Source organism: Schistocerca serialis, chromosome 10, assembly GCF_023864345.2.
Source record: "Schistocerca serialis cubense isolate TAMUIC-IGC-003099 chromosome 10, iqSchSeri2.2, whole genome shotgun sequence".
NCBI lineage: Eukaryota > Metazoa > Arthropoda > Insecta > Orthoptera > Acrididae > Schistocerca > Schistocerca serialis.
This window is the reverse complement of record NC_064647.1, coordinates 151,048,850-151,062,275: the sequence shown is the minus strand read 5'-3', so window position 1 is coordinate 151,062,275 and position 13,426 is coordinate 151,048,850. Positions and strand designations below refer to the sequence as shown.

The following is a 13,426-nucleotide window of genomic DNA, read 5'->3' as shown; positions in this document are numbered from 1 at the left end:
ATGTATGGAAGAATGGAAAATAAAATTAATTAAGGACTTGTTGACGATCAGTTTGGGTTTAGGAAATGTAAAGGCACCAGAGAGGTGGTTGTGCCTTTGCGCTTGATAATGGAAGTAGCACTGAAGAAATACTTTCACAGGATTTGTCGACATGAAAAAAGGGTTCGACATTGAAAAATGGTGCAAGACGTTTGAAATTCTGAAAAAGGTACCGGTAAGTTACAGGGACAGACGAGTAATACATAAAACGTACAAGAGCCAAGAGGGAACAATAAGAATGGAAGACCAAAAACGAAGTGTTCGGACTAAAAATGGTGTAAGTCAGGGTTGTAGTTTTCACCATTACTGTTCAATATATACATTGAAGAAGCAATGACGAAAGTAAAGAAAGAATCAAATGTGGAATTCAAATTCACGGTGAAAGGATATCAATAATAAGATTCGCTGATGAAATTCCTATCCTCAGTGAAAATGAAGAACAGTTAGAGGCACTTTTGAATAGAATGAGAAGTCTAATGGGCACAGAAAATGGATTATGAGTTAATCGAAGAAAAGCGAAAGTAATAAGAAGTAGCAGAAATGAAAACAGCGAGTAACATCAGAATTTTGTCACGAAGTTGATGAAGACTTGGAGTTCTGCCATCTAACCATCTAAATACCAACGACCTTGCAGCAGTGGTAACACCGGTTCCCATCAGATCACCAAAGTTAAGCACTGTTGGGCTGGGCTAGAACTTGGATGGGTGACCATCCGGTCTGCCGAAAGCTGTTGGTAAGTGGGGTGCACTCTCCCCCTTGTGAGGAAAACTGAAAAACTACTTGATTGAGAAGTAGTGGCTCCAGTATCGGAAACTGACATACGGCCTCGAGAGCGGTGTGCTGACCACATATCCTCATCCGGTGACGCCAGTTGGCTAAGATTGACACGCTGTCGGTCGGTATCGCTGGGTGCGCCAGGGCCTATGGACGGAGTTTACGTTTAACCATCAAAATAACTCATGACGGACGGAGCAGAGAGGATATAAAAAGCAGACTACCATTGGCAAGAAGGGCACTGCTAGCCGAGAGAACATAGGCCTTACTTAATTTGAGGAAGAAATTTCTGAGGATGTATGTCTGGGGCACAGCATTAGATGGTAGTGGAAAACAAACTGTGGGAAAACCGCAACAGAAGTGAAGTAAGAAATTAGGAGGTTCTCTGGAGAATCGGCGAGGAAAGGAATATGTGGAAAACAGTGACAAGAAGAAGGGACAGGATAATACGTCATCTGTTATCAGGGAATAGCTTCCATGATACTACAGAGTGCTGTAGGGGACGAGAGAGGTAATAATTGAGGACTTAGGTTCCAAGTGCCACTCTGAGATGAAAAGGTTTTACATGTGAGAAATTCGTGCTGGGGAGCGTGGAACCAGTCAGAAGGCTGATGACTTAAAAAGGAAAAGAGAAAAAAAAAACAGGGAGATTCTGCACGTTGCCGTGAATGCGCAGAACTGCGGTTCATGGGGTTCCAGGTCGCCACATGTCGTACGGGAACATCCACTGCACTCAGCCCATGTGGCGTGGTGTGGTTTCACGAGTTCCTTCATTCTCGGTCCGTCGCTTTTAGCTGGGAGATGACACCACGCGGGCCAGCTGAGTTTACTGTGACTAAAGGAAGTTGTTTTGCAATGTGTGATGCCTGGTTTTCAAGAGCGTAACATAGTCCATACCATTATTTTCATGAAAGATGGGTTGGCTGACACCACACGTCACTAGCCAGGTGCAAGGTTTGCTTCGAAAAATGATCAGTAACGACCGCCTCAGCTCTAGGAAATTTCTAAAAGTGTGGTTCAAAACCGCTCAAAAGCCAAGATCGCACAAAATATTTGTTTTATTCAAGATACCCGGTTTCAACAGCCTAAGCTGGCATCTTCAGGTCTTAAATACTTTTTATAATAAAACATGTTCATTTTACGCTGAACTCATGCACAGATTGTCAAGTACATGAGGTTCAGCGTCAAATGAACGGTTTTTATTTTTTTTTAATGTTTAAGACTTGAATATGACAGCTAAGACTGTTGAAACGGTTGCCTTGAATTAAAAAAAAGATATTTTGTGTGACTTTGCTTTTGAATGGTTTTTAACAATTAAAACAGATCGCCCTTCAATGCGCTCACAATGAAAAAGTTCAATCGAGATGTGTGGCATTCCAGGTCCTCCGACTTCCGACTTACATCCATGGGAGGGTGTGGTTGTGACGATATCAGAAGTATCGTGTCCATGGATGTATCCGGAATCTTATTCATCTGTAGGATAGCATAAGACGATATATTACTCTGATTACACCGGATATTCTGCTAGCCTTGTTCTTCCAACGGCCGTGTTAAAGAGTACGGAGGGGCGGACGGAGATGCAGGGCACTCTCTCTTCCTTGATATGTAAAACTGCTCCAAAAAGGAGGAAGAATCAACAGCGATGCAGAAGACAATCGAAACCACTCTATTAAATACTCCTAATGCTTATCCACTGGGCATATTGTCTGTAACTGAAAAAGTGTGTTAGTGATCTCTCCATTGCCAAAAGATTCCGAACAAGTCCCCCATTTGGATCTCCGGGAGGGGATCTACAAAGCGGAGGTGACAATGAGAAGTCCTAATAAACAACTAAAGGGTAATGTTCCTGCAGGGCTGTCCATAAATCTGTAAAAGTACCGCGCGACTGCTACGGTCGCAGGTTCGAATCCTGCCTCGGGCATGGATGTGTGTGATGTCCTTGGGTTGGTTAGGTTTAAGTAGTTCTAAGTTCTAGGGGAATCATGCCCACAGATGTTAAGTCTCATAGTGCTCAGAGCCATTTGAACCATTTTTTTTGTAAGAGTACGAGGGGCTAGAGATCTCCTCTGAACAGCACATTGCAAGGCATCCCAGATATGCTCAATAATGTGCGTGTCTAGAGATTGTGGTGGCCAGCAGAAATGTTTGAACTCATAAAAGTGTTCCTTTCAGTAGCAATTCTGCGTGTGCGAGGTGTCGCATTGTCCTGATGGAATTGCCCAAGCTCGTCATAATGCACAGTGGACATGAAGGAATGCATGCTTGCATACGTGTCACCTGTCAGAGTTGTATGTAGACGTATCAGGGGTCCCATATCACTCCAACTGCACACGCCACACACCACTAAAGAGCCTCCACCAGCTTGAACATACCTGTGCAATGCAGCGTTCATGGATTCATGAGGCTGTCTCCATACCTTCTTGCAGGATCTTTTTCCGGCGGCAGCGATGTCGGAGATTTGATGTTTTACCGGATTCCTTGATATTCACGATACACTCGTGAAATGGTCGTACGAGAAAATCCCCACTCCATCGCTACCTCGGAGATGTTGTGTCCCATCGCTCGTGCACCGCCTGCAACACCACGTTCAAACTCATCTAAACCTTGATAACGTGCCATTGTGGCAGAAGTAACCGATCTAACAACTGCGCCAGACAGTTATCGTCTTCTGTAGGCGTTGCCGACCGCAGCGCCGTATTCTGTCTGCTTACATATCTCTATATTTGAATATCCATCATTTCATTACTGTTTCGTCTCAGTTAAGTGACTGTATCCTTGATATCCTGTGAAAGATGTCACAGTTCGTAGTAACTGACGGAAAGTCATCAAGGAAAACAGAAGTGATTTCTGGCGTTCTCCAAGGCAGTGCTACACGCCCTCTGCTAGTCCTTATCTATATAAACAATATGAGAGACAATCTGAGCAATCGTCTTAGATTGTTTTGCAAATGATGCTGTCGTTCATCGGCTAGTAAAAATAAAAAAAATAGGAAACGATTTAGTAAAGATATCTGTGTGGTGCGAAAATCGGCAACTGACCACAAATAATGAATTCCATAAGAATTTCCATTAAACTTCGGTTACACGAAAAATCAGTCAAATCTAAAGGCTGTAAATTCAAGTAAACACCTAGGAATTATAATTACCAACAGATTAAACCGGAAACAACACATAGAAAATGTTGTGTGGAAGGTGAGCCGAAGACTGCGTTTTATTACACTACGCTTGTTCGTCCTCGTTTGGAATATTGCTGCGCGGTGTAGTATCCATAAAAGATACGATTAACGGAGTGCATCGAGAAAAATCCAAGGACGTTTCGTACCATCGAGAAATAGGGGAGAGAAAGAGTCACAGACATCACACAGGATTTGAGTTCAAATGGTTCAAATGGCTCTGAGCACTACGGGAATTAACATCAGAGGTCATCAGTCCCCTAGAACTTAGAACTACCTAAACCTAACTAACCTAAACACATCACACACATCCATGCCCGAGGCAGGATTCGAACCTGCGACCGTAGCAGTCGCACGGTTCCAGACTGAAGCGCCTAGAACCGCTAGACCACCGTGGCCGGCACAGGATTTGAGGTGGACACCATTAAAAGAAAGCTGTTTCCCGTTGCGGTGCTGTCTTCTCACGAAATTTCAATCACGAAGTTTCTCCTTCGAATGCAAAAATATTTTGCTGACGCCGACCTACAAAGAGAGAAATGACCATCCTAGTAAAATAAGGGAAATCAGAGCTCGCACGTAAAGATATGAGTGTTCATTTTCTCCGCGCGTTGTTCGAGAATGCAATAATAGAGATTTAGTGCGAAAGTGGTTCCATGAACTCGCTGCCAGGCACTTCAGTCTGATTTGCTCTGTATCCATGTAGATATAGGTGTAAATACACTACTGGAAATGGAAAAAAGAACACATTGACACCGGTGTGTCAGACCCACCATACTTGCTCCGGACACTGCGAGAGGGCTGTACAAGCAATGATTACACGCACGGCACAGCGGACACACCAGGAACCGCGGTGTTGGCCGTCGAATGGCGCTAGCTGCGCAGCATTTGTGCACCGCCGCCGTCAGTGTCAGCCAGTTTGCCGTGGCATACGGAGCTCCATCGCAGTCTTTAACACTGGTAGCATGCCGCGACAGCGTGGACGTGAACCGTATGTGCAGTTGATGGACTTTGAGCGAGGGCGTATAGTGGGCATGCGGGAGGCCGGGTGGACGTACCGCCGAATTGCTCAACACGTGGGGCGTGAGGTCTCCACAGTACATCGATGTTGCCGCCAGTGGTCGGCGGAAGGTGCACGTGCCCGTCGATCTGGGACCGGACCGCAGCGACGCACGGATGCACGCCAAGACCGTAGGATCCTACGCAGTGCCGTAGGGGACCGCACCGCCACTTCCCAGCAAATTAGGAACACTGTTGCTCCTGGGGTATCGGCGAGGACCATTCGCAACCGTCTCCATGAAGCTGGGCTACGGCCCCGCACACCGTTAGGCCGTCTTCCGCTCACGCCCCAACATCGTGCAGCCCGCCTCCAGTGGTGTCGCGACAGGTGTGAATGGAGGGACGAATGGAGACGTGTCGTCTTCAGCGATGAGAGTCGCTTCTGCCTTGGTGCCAATGATGGTCGTATGCGTGTTTGGCGCCGTGCAGGTGAGCGCCACAATCAGGATTGCATACGACCGAGGCACACAGGGCCAACACCCGGCATCATGGTGTGGGGAGCGATCTCCTACACTGGCCGTACACCACTGGTGATCGTCGAGGGGACACTGAATAGTGCACGGTACATCCAAACCGTCATCGAACCCATCGTTCTACCATTCCTAGACCGGCAAGGGAACTTGCTGTTCCAACAGGACAATGCACGTCCGCATGTATCCCGTGCCACCCAACGTGCTCTAGAAGGTGTAAGTCAACTACCCTGGCCAGCAAGATCTCCGGATCTGTCCCCCATTGAGCATGTTTGGGACTGGATGAAGCGTCGTCTCACGCGGTCTGCACGTCCAGCACGAACGCTGGTCCAACTGAGGCGCCAGGTGGAAATGGCATGGCAAGCCGTTCCACAGGACTACATCCAGCATCTCTACGATCGTCTCCATGGGAGAATAGCAGCCTGCATTGCTGCGAAAGGTAGATATACACTGTACTAGTGCCGACATTGTGCATGCTCTGTTGCCTGTGTCTATGTGCCTGTGGTTCTGTCAGTGTGATCATGTGATGTATCTGACCCCAGGAATGTGTCAATAAAGTTTCCCCTTCCTGGGACAATGAATTCACGGTGTTCTTATTTCAATTTCCAGGAGTGTATAAAATGAAATTAACCAACCATTATCCGAACATTTGATGAAAATAAGCTATGCAATTCACATTCCACTCCCCCTTCTCTATTTCTTTCTTCTTGACACATCAAGAAACTATGACACAACCTTTAACAAATACGCGATTGGCCTAAAACTTGAGCGCTACTGCAGACGGCCGGCCGGTGTGGCCGAGCGGTTCTAGGCGCTTCAGTCTAGAACCGCGCGACTGCTACGGTCGCAGGTTCTAAACCTGCCTCGGGAATGGATGTGTGTGATGTCCTTAGGTTAGTTAGGTTTAAGTAGTTCTAAGTTCTAGGGGACTGATGACCTCAGAAGTTAAGTCCCATAGTGCTCAGAGCCATTTGAACCAAACAAAGAGTCAAATTTCACAACAATTGGAATTGGCTTTGGGTGTGTACCGAGGTAAGACCCAGGACGTTATATTTATAAGTAAAAGGTCTTAAACTTAAAGCGCTGAGAAATAGTAATAAGAAACTTCCTGGTAGTAATAAGAGTACGAGGTTTAAGCGAATATTTACAGAGGTATAATGAGGAAGAACCTCAGGCTTGGCAAACACACATTAACTTCCTGAGTTCTTTAGAACCATCAACTATAGCAAACTACTGGTTACCCCTTAAGCGGCGAGCCTCCGCCGTGGCACGCATCAAACGATCAACTTAACTTGAGCCTCCATGACGCGACTGGAATGGGCTGCAGACCGCCGGTCAACCCAGACACCGTGCTCCGACGAAAGTGCAGCCGCGCCACGGAAGAAACACGCCTCTTCTCTGAGCCCAGGAAACAGGAACGCGTCGTTTGCCAGCAAACAAATTTGGAAATTTGTGGTAAGGTCTTATGGAACCAAACCGCTGAGGTCATCGGTCCATAAGCTTATACACTACTTAATCTAACTTAAAGTAACTTTACGCTAAGGACAACACACACACCCATGGCCGAGGGAGAACTCAAACCTCCTACGGGGGCAGCCGCGTGAACCGTGGTAAGACGCCTTTGTCCACGCGGCTACCCCGCGCGGCTTGCCGCCAAAGCTACCCTCTCAACACACAGTTATTCGTGCAAATAAGTCTTCACACAAGAGTGGCCAAGCAGTAAAATCAATTAACTAATGGCACAAGTGGATGACGATAAAAATTAAATCTAACACTCCTTAAAATTACTAGTATTCAGAAGCGAAAATATCTGCTGATGGAATAACCCAAGCATACACATGCACCAAGATTTTTTTGCGTCCCACACAGTTCATGTCATAATTGATGCAATTCACGGGACTTATAACAGGGAATACTCATACACTTGCACGACGTATGGCCTGGAACACAAATTGCAATTAGTAATACCGACGGATGGTCATGCGCTCAGTTACTCGTCGGCGCGTTATTAGATCAGGTCCAATTCCATATAACACAGACATGGCCTTAGAATATCAAGTACTCAAATACTCAAAAATCAGAAAACAATATTTGAATCCACTCAGGTATGAAGGAGCCGTGACTTGCAGGATTCCAGTCAGGGTGCTATTGCCTGCAATCCATACAGGCGATGCTCGACCGGCAGTAAAATTTAGGCTTGGAGAGTAGGGCGGGAACTCACCGACCAGGTTGCACACGACGTCCGTAGCTCTTCGCGCCGCCCTCCGCTACCAGTCCTTAACGGGACATTGTATGTGCTATGCCACCAATGTTAAGTTATCGAATTTTGTGACCCATTATCTTGGAATTTTTTAAGACACTAACTTACAATTTTCCACAATTATTGGATGCACCTTTCTAGATACATTGAACTAGAATTATTACTAAAATTGTATTGTGGGGCATGTTATTTTTTTCTTTATTTCCAACAATCAACTTTTGACAGAATTTTGTAAATACATGAACATAAAAACAAAGCCACTCAGGATATTTTAATTATACTAGTTCGATATGTGTTGAATCTCATACTTGGAATGCTGTCAAAATTTCATATCTCTACCATCAGTACCTTTTCAGAGAACGAGTTATTTATTGCAAAAAATGTAGTTCAGAGATACTGAAGAAATGACTCCGAGCACTATGGGACTTAACATCTGAGGTCATCAGTCCCCTAGAACTTAGAACTACTTAAACCTACCTAACCTAAGGACATCACACACATACATGCCCGAGGCAGGATTCGAACCTGCGACCGTACCGGTCGCGCTGTTCCACACTAAAGCGCCTAGAACCGCTCGGCCACTGCGGCCGGCTCAGACATACTGAGATTTAAAACTTTATTACAAATTCTCATACAGACATTTTTGCGTCTTTTATGCACTAGAAATGCCGTGGCCCATAACATGTGTCTTCTTCAGTGTCACAACAGCCCAGTGCTTGCCTCCTCCTTTCCTTTCTTGCTTCTTTTGTCATTTGCTGAGCAGCTAAGTCTGCTTCATGTACACGAAGCTCATCCAGTTCCCACAATCCTTTAGCTCTGTTCTGACCAAATCTTACCCCTAACGTCTCTAACGTCTTTCATAGATCCCACCATCAAAAGTTATTACAGCATCAGACACTGCTAACTTTACAGTCATAAGGCCAACAAATACAGTTTTAGGCACAAGGCACCACACAACATTATTGAAAGACTCATTCACATTCAGGGTCTTCTCATCTAAACACTTCTTTAGTAGCTCATGATTTGTCATATCCCTGTAAACAGGTTTGATTGTCTCCATTACTGCCAAAGGAAGACAATGTTTATGTGTCAAGCTACATTCCTTTTCGATGGACTAGGGGGCGTGGTCGCTTCAGAAAATTATCATCGTTTCCTTCACAGCTAGTACATGTGTTTTCACGTTCTTGAAAAGAAAATGCAGGTCTCACCTATCTGTTACCCACAAAATAGCGTTTCTTGAAGTTGCTTTTACGCTTAGTCATTTTATTTACGTATAAAAACCAATAGAAGTTAGCTTACTACAAAAATAGCCGATAATCACACTTCTTGCGACGAAAACTAGTATCAGAAACAAAAAAGTGATTTGTTTATTCGCAATGCCAACCTCTGAGACGTAGCAGTAGGCACATAACAAAGCAATTCACAGCCTTCTAGACTGTGTAGTTCCCAAGATATGACTGCTCAACTCTGGCAGTATATGCGCAGCCGCGAAATTTGACTCACACGTCAACATTCGAAATATTAAAACTTTCAAATTTCAACGAATTTCACGTACAATGTCCCCTTAAGGAAGCCAGTCAGTCTTGCCCCAGGCCGATTTAACCTTACGCGGATTCCCGAGACCCGCGCTGTACAGACGCAGTCCTGTAAAACTAATACTTGCCTGCTACGTACCCTACAGCCCACTGACGCTCCAGGCACCGCCAAACCAACAATACACACAGCTCGACGAAAGACCTTAGCTGACGACACACGATGGAATCGATATCGACAATCTAAGTAGTTAGTGGCACCAGTGGAATGCTATGCCGCCAAGTTTAGAGCCTCCACGTCTCAGTGGGTTAATGATGTCACATCGACACCAGATTTCACAACAATTCTGCCCAACACCACCATGGACGTGACACAAGCTGGTCACACTACCTCTTTCCCACATTTCACCATTTCTAATGACGGTTCTGTAATGGAGGGCAGAACCACGACATCCAGTGTTGAAAACTTGCGGTTTTCTTATGGGTGGCTGAGGAAAACGTTTCAGCCATACAACCGCTCAGAATCGACACGAAAAGCCGTAAGAAAGTGGCATAACGGACGTCAGTTGATTTACTACTCCTGTGGCGTACATTCACACACATATCGCGATCGAAAACGACAGTCCGTCATGCGACAAGGAACGGGACAACATCCTTGACAGCGTTCGACACCTTTGACAGCCTCGGACAACTCCATCCTCTTCTGAGGACATCGAGAGTCTGCAGCCGCGTTGTGACAATTGGTGATTCAAGACGATTGTGTCGAAAATGAAGGCAACGGCAACTGCGGAGTAGAACGTCACATTCGCGAAAACAGTCAGCACCGAAACAACACAAAGGGAGATTCGAGAGCTCAGGAATCAGGGAATAACTGGGGAGGTGGTGTTCCGCTCCATGTAAGTGTTCGCAACTGGAAAACGCATTGCCGAACTCATAAAACTTGGATTATGGAGCAATGTAAAAAGTCATTTGATGGGATGAGTCTTTTTTCACACTGTTTCCAGCTTCTAGGCCAGTTTACGCATTCATAGTGAAGCACGGTAGGGGTTCGCTGATGATTTGGGTTGTCATATCGTGGTGAGAGTGGACTGGGAAATCGGCTCTTAAATGAAGACGAGAGAGCGGATAGATGGAAAGAGTACAGTGAAGGCCTTTGTAAGGGTGACGCCTTGTCAGATGTGGTACAGGAAGACATGTGAGTCAATAGAGGAATAGGGCGTCAAATATTAGAATGAAATTTAAAACAGATATGAAATAAAGCAGAAACGATAGGTAACATTCCATTAGACTTTCTAAAAGCATTGGGGAAACTACCAACAATACGACTATTCACGTTGGTGTGTAGAACTTAAGAGACTGGCGCTATACCATCAGACTATGAGGAAAACTTCGCACAGTTCCAAAGATTGCAAGAGCCGACAAGTGGGAAAATTACTGTACAATCAGCTTAACAGCTCAAGCATCCAAGTTACTGACAAGAATAATATACAGAAGAATGGAAAAGAAAATTGAGGGTGTGTTGGTTGACGATTAGTTTAGCTTTAGCAGAGGTAAAGGTACCAGAGACACACTGCTGAGGTTTCGGATGCTAATGGAAGCAAGACGAAGAAAAATGAAGACACGTTCATAGAATTTCTCCACGTGGGGAAAGCGTTAGATGATGTATGGCGTCACATTTTCGAAATTCTGAGAAGAATAGGGGTAAAATCAAATGACTCTAAGCACTGTGGGACTGAAGATCTGAGGTCATCAGTCCCCTAGACTTAGAACTACGTAAACCTAACTAGCCTAAGGGCATCGCAGAAATCCATGCCCGAGGCAGGATTCGAACTTGCGACCGTAGCAGCAGCGCGGTTCCGGACTTAAGCGCCTAAAGCCGCTCGGTCTCGGCGGGCGGCGAATAGGGGTAAGATGAAGGGAGAAACGATTAATATACTTGACCTACAAGAACCAACAGGGCACAGTAAGAATGGAAGCCCACGACAGAAGTGCTCGGATTACAAACGGTGTAAGACAGGCATGTAGCCTTTCCCCCTACTGTTCAATCTATAAAATGGATAAGGATAGCAATGATAAGATTCGCTGATGACAGTGGTATACTCAGTGAAAGTATAGAAGAATGATAGTATCAGTTGGATGGAACGAACAGCCTAATGGGTACTAAATAATTACTGAGAGTAAAACGTGGAAAAAGTAACGTAATGAGAAATAGCGGCAATGAGAACAGCGAGAAACTAAACATCACAATTGGCCATCACGAAGTACATGAAGATAATCGTGCTGCAGAGATTGGAATACGTCTAACAAATACACTGAAGAGCGAAAGAAACTGGCACACCCGCCTAATATCATGTAGAGCACCTGCAAGCACGCAAACTTGAGACAACACGACCTGGCATGGACTATTGTCTGAAGAAGTACTGGAGGGAACTGACACCACGAATCCTGCGAGGCTGTCATAAATCCGTACGACGGAGTGGTGAGCTCTTATGAACAGCACGTTACAAGCCATCCCAGACATACTCAATTAATGTTCATGCCTGGGAAGTTTGGTGCCCAGCGGAAGTGTTTAAATTCGTAAGAGTGTTCCTGTAGCCACACTCTAACAATTCTGGACGTGTGGGGTGTCGCATTGTCCTGCAGGACTTGCCCATGTCCGTCGGAATGCACAATGGACATGAATGGATGCAGATGATCAGACACGATGTTTACATACGTGTCACCCGTCAGAGTCGTATCTGGATGTATCAGGGGTCCCATATCACTCCAACTGTATACGCTCCACACTATTACAGAGCCTCAACCTGCTTGAACAGTCCCCTGCTGAGATGAAGGGTCCATGGATTCATGACGTTTTCCGCATACCCGAACACGTAAAAATCTGCGGCAATTTGCGGAACGGTTGCAGTTCTGCCACGTTGAACGATGGCCTTCAGTCGTCGTTCGTCCCTTTCTGCAGGATCTTTTCCTGGCCGCCGCGATATCGGAGATTTGATATTTTACCGGGTTCCTGATATTCACGGCACACTCGTGAAATGCTCGTACGAGAAAATCCCCACTTCATCGCTACCTCGGAGATTCTGTGTCCCATCGCTCGTCGGCCGACTGTAAGACCACGTTCAAACTCACTTAAATCTTCCATTGTAGCAGCGGTAACCAATCTGACAACTGCGTCAACACTTGTCTTCTATAGGCGTTGCCGTCCGCCTGTTTACATACCTCTGTATTTGAATACGAATGCCTTTACCAGTTTCTCTGGCGCTTCAGTGTAATTAAGGAATCAGGTTGCAAGTGCTACTCTGAAATGGAAAGGCTGGCACAGGAGAGGAATTCTGGCAGGTAGCATCAAATCCAAGAATTAGCTCAACAGCCCATCCCATGGTACAACGATCGTTCCTCAATGGTGGCGTTCTGTTGCTAGACGACAGATACCCTTGTTCACAGAACCCGTATCGCCCAGGGCAGGTTTTCTGAACACGTACGTGAATTTTCGCACCTCCTCTGCCCAACACAGTCACCAGATTTTGATATTATTGAGCTTTTTTGCTCTTCCTTGAAGAAAAGAATAAGTGGTCACTATTTACCTCCATCATCGTTACGCGAACTTGTTACTAATTTCCCGAAAGACTGTGATAATATACCCTTGAAAACCGCACAGGGTATATATTTTCCCATTCTGAGGTCACTGGAAACTATTTTGATTGCCAAGGTTTTCCTAAACCGCATTAGACAAGGTAATGTGTTGTGGTTCCGGTGTTTCCGTATTCTTAAGCATCCGCTGTAGAAAGAAACGAAAGGGAGTAGACTGAAACAATTTAGTTGCAAATAATTGTGTTACTACAAGATTCATAGTCTCCATAAACTTCTTGAAAGAAAGATGTTTTCTGCATCGGGTGTAAATTATTTCTGTTTTGTTATGATTTTGCGTACTGCGCTATTCACCGGCGAATGCTACCTGAAAGCAGTAAGTGGCGTAGCAGTGTGCTATCTCTGCTGAATATTACACCTACAGCCTTCAACCGCATCCGACCACGGACTGCCCATGGAAAATGTCTTACATCCAAAACATAGGTAGTTTACGGATTAAACAATTTACTTGAGAATTAACACAGCCGAAACGCTG

General features: G+C 45.4%; 1 pseudogene; it reads left to right on the top strand.

Annotated features, from left to right (window-relative positions):
- The first annotated feature begins 657 nt into the window (after positions 1 to 657).
- On the top strand, positions 658 to 775 carry LOC126425605 (5S ribosomal RNA; annotated as a pseudogene).
- The last annotated feature ends 12,651 nt before the right edge of the window (positions 776 to 13,426 follow it).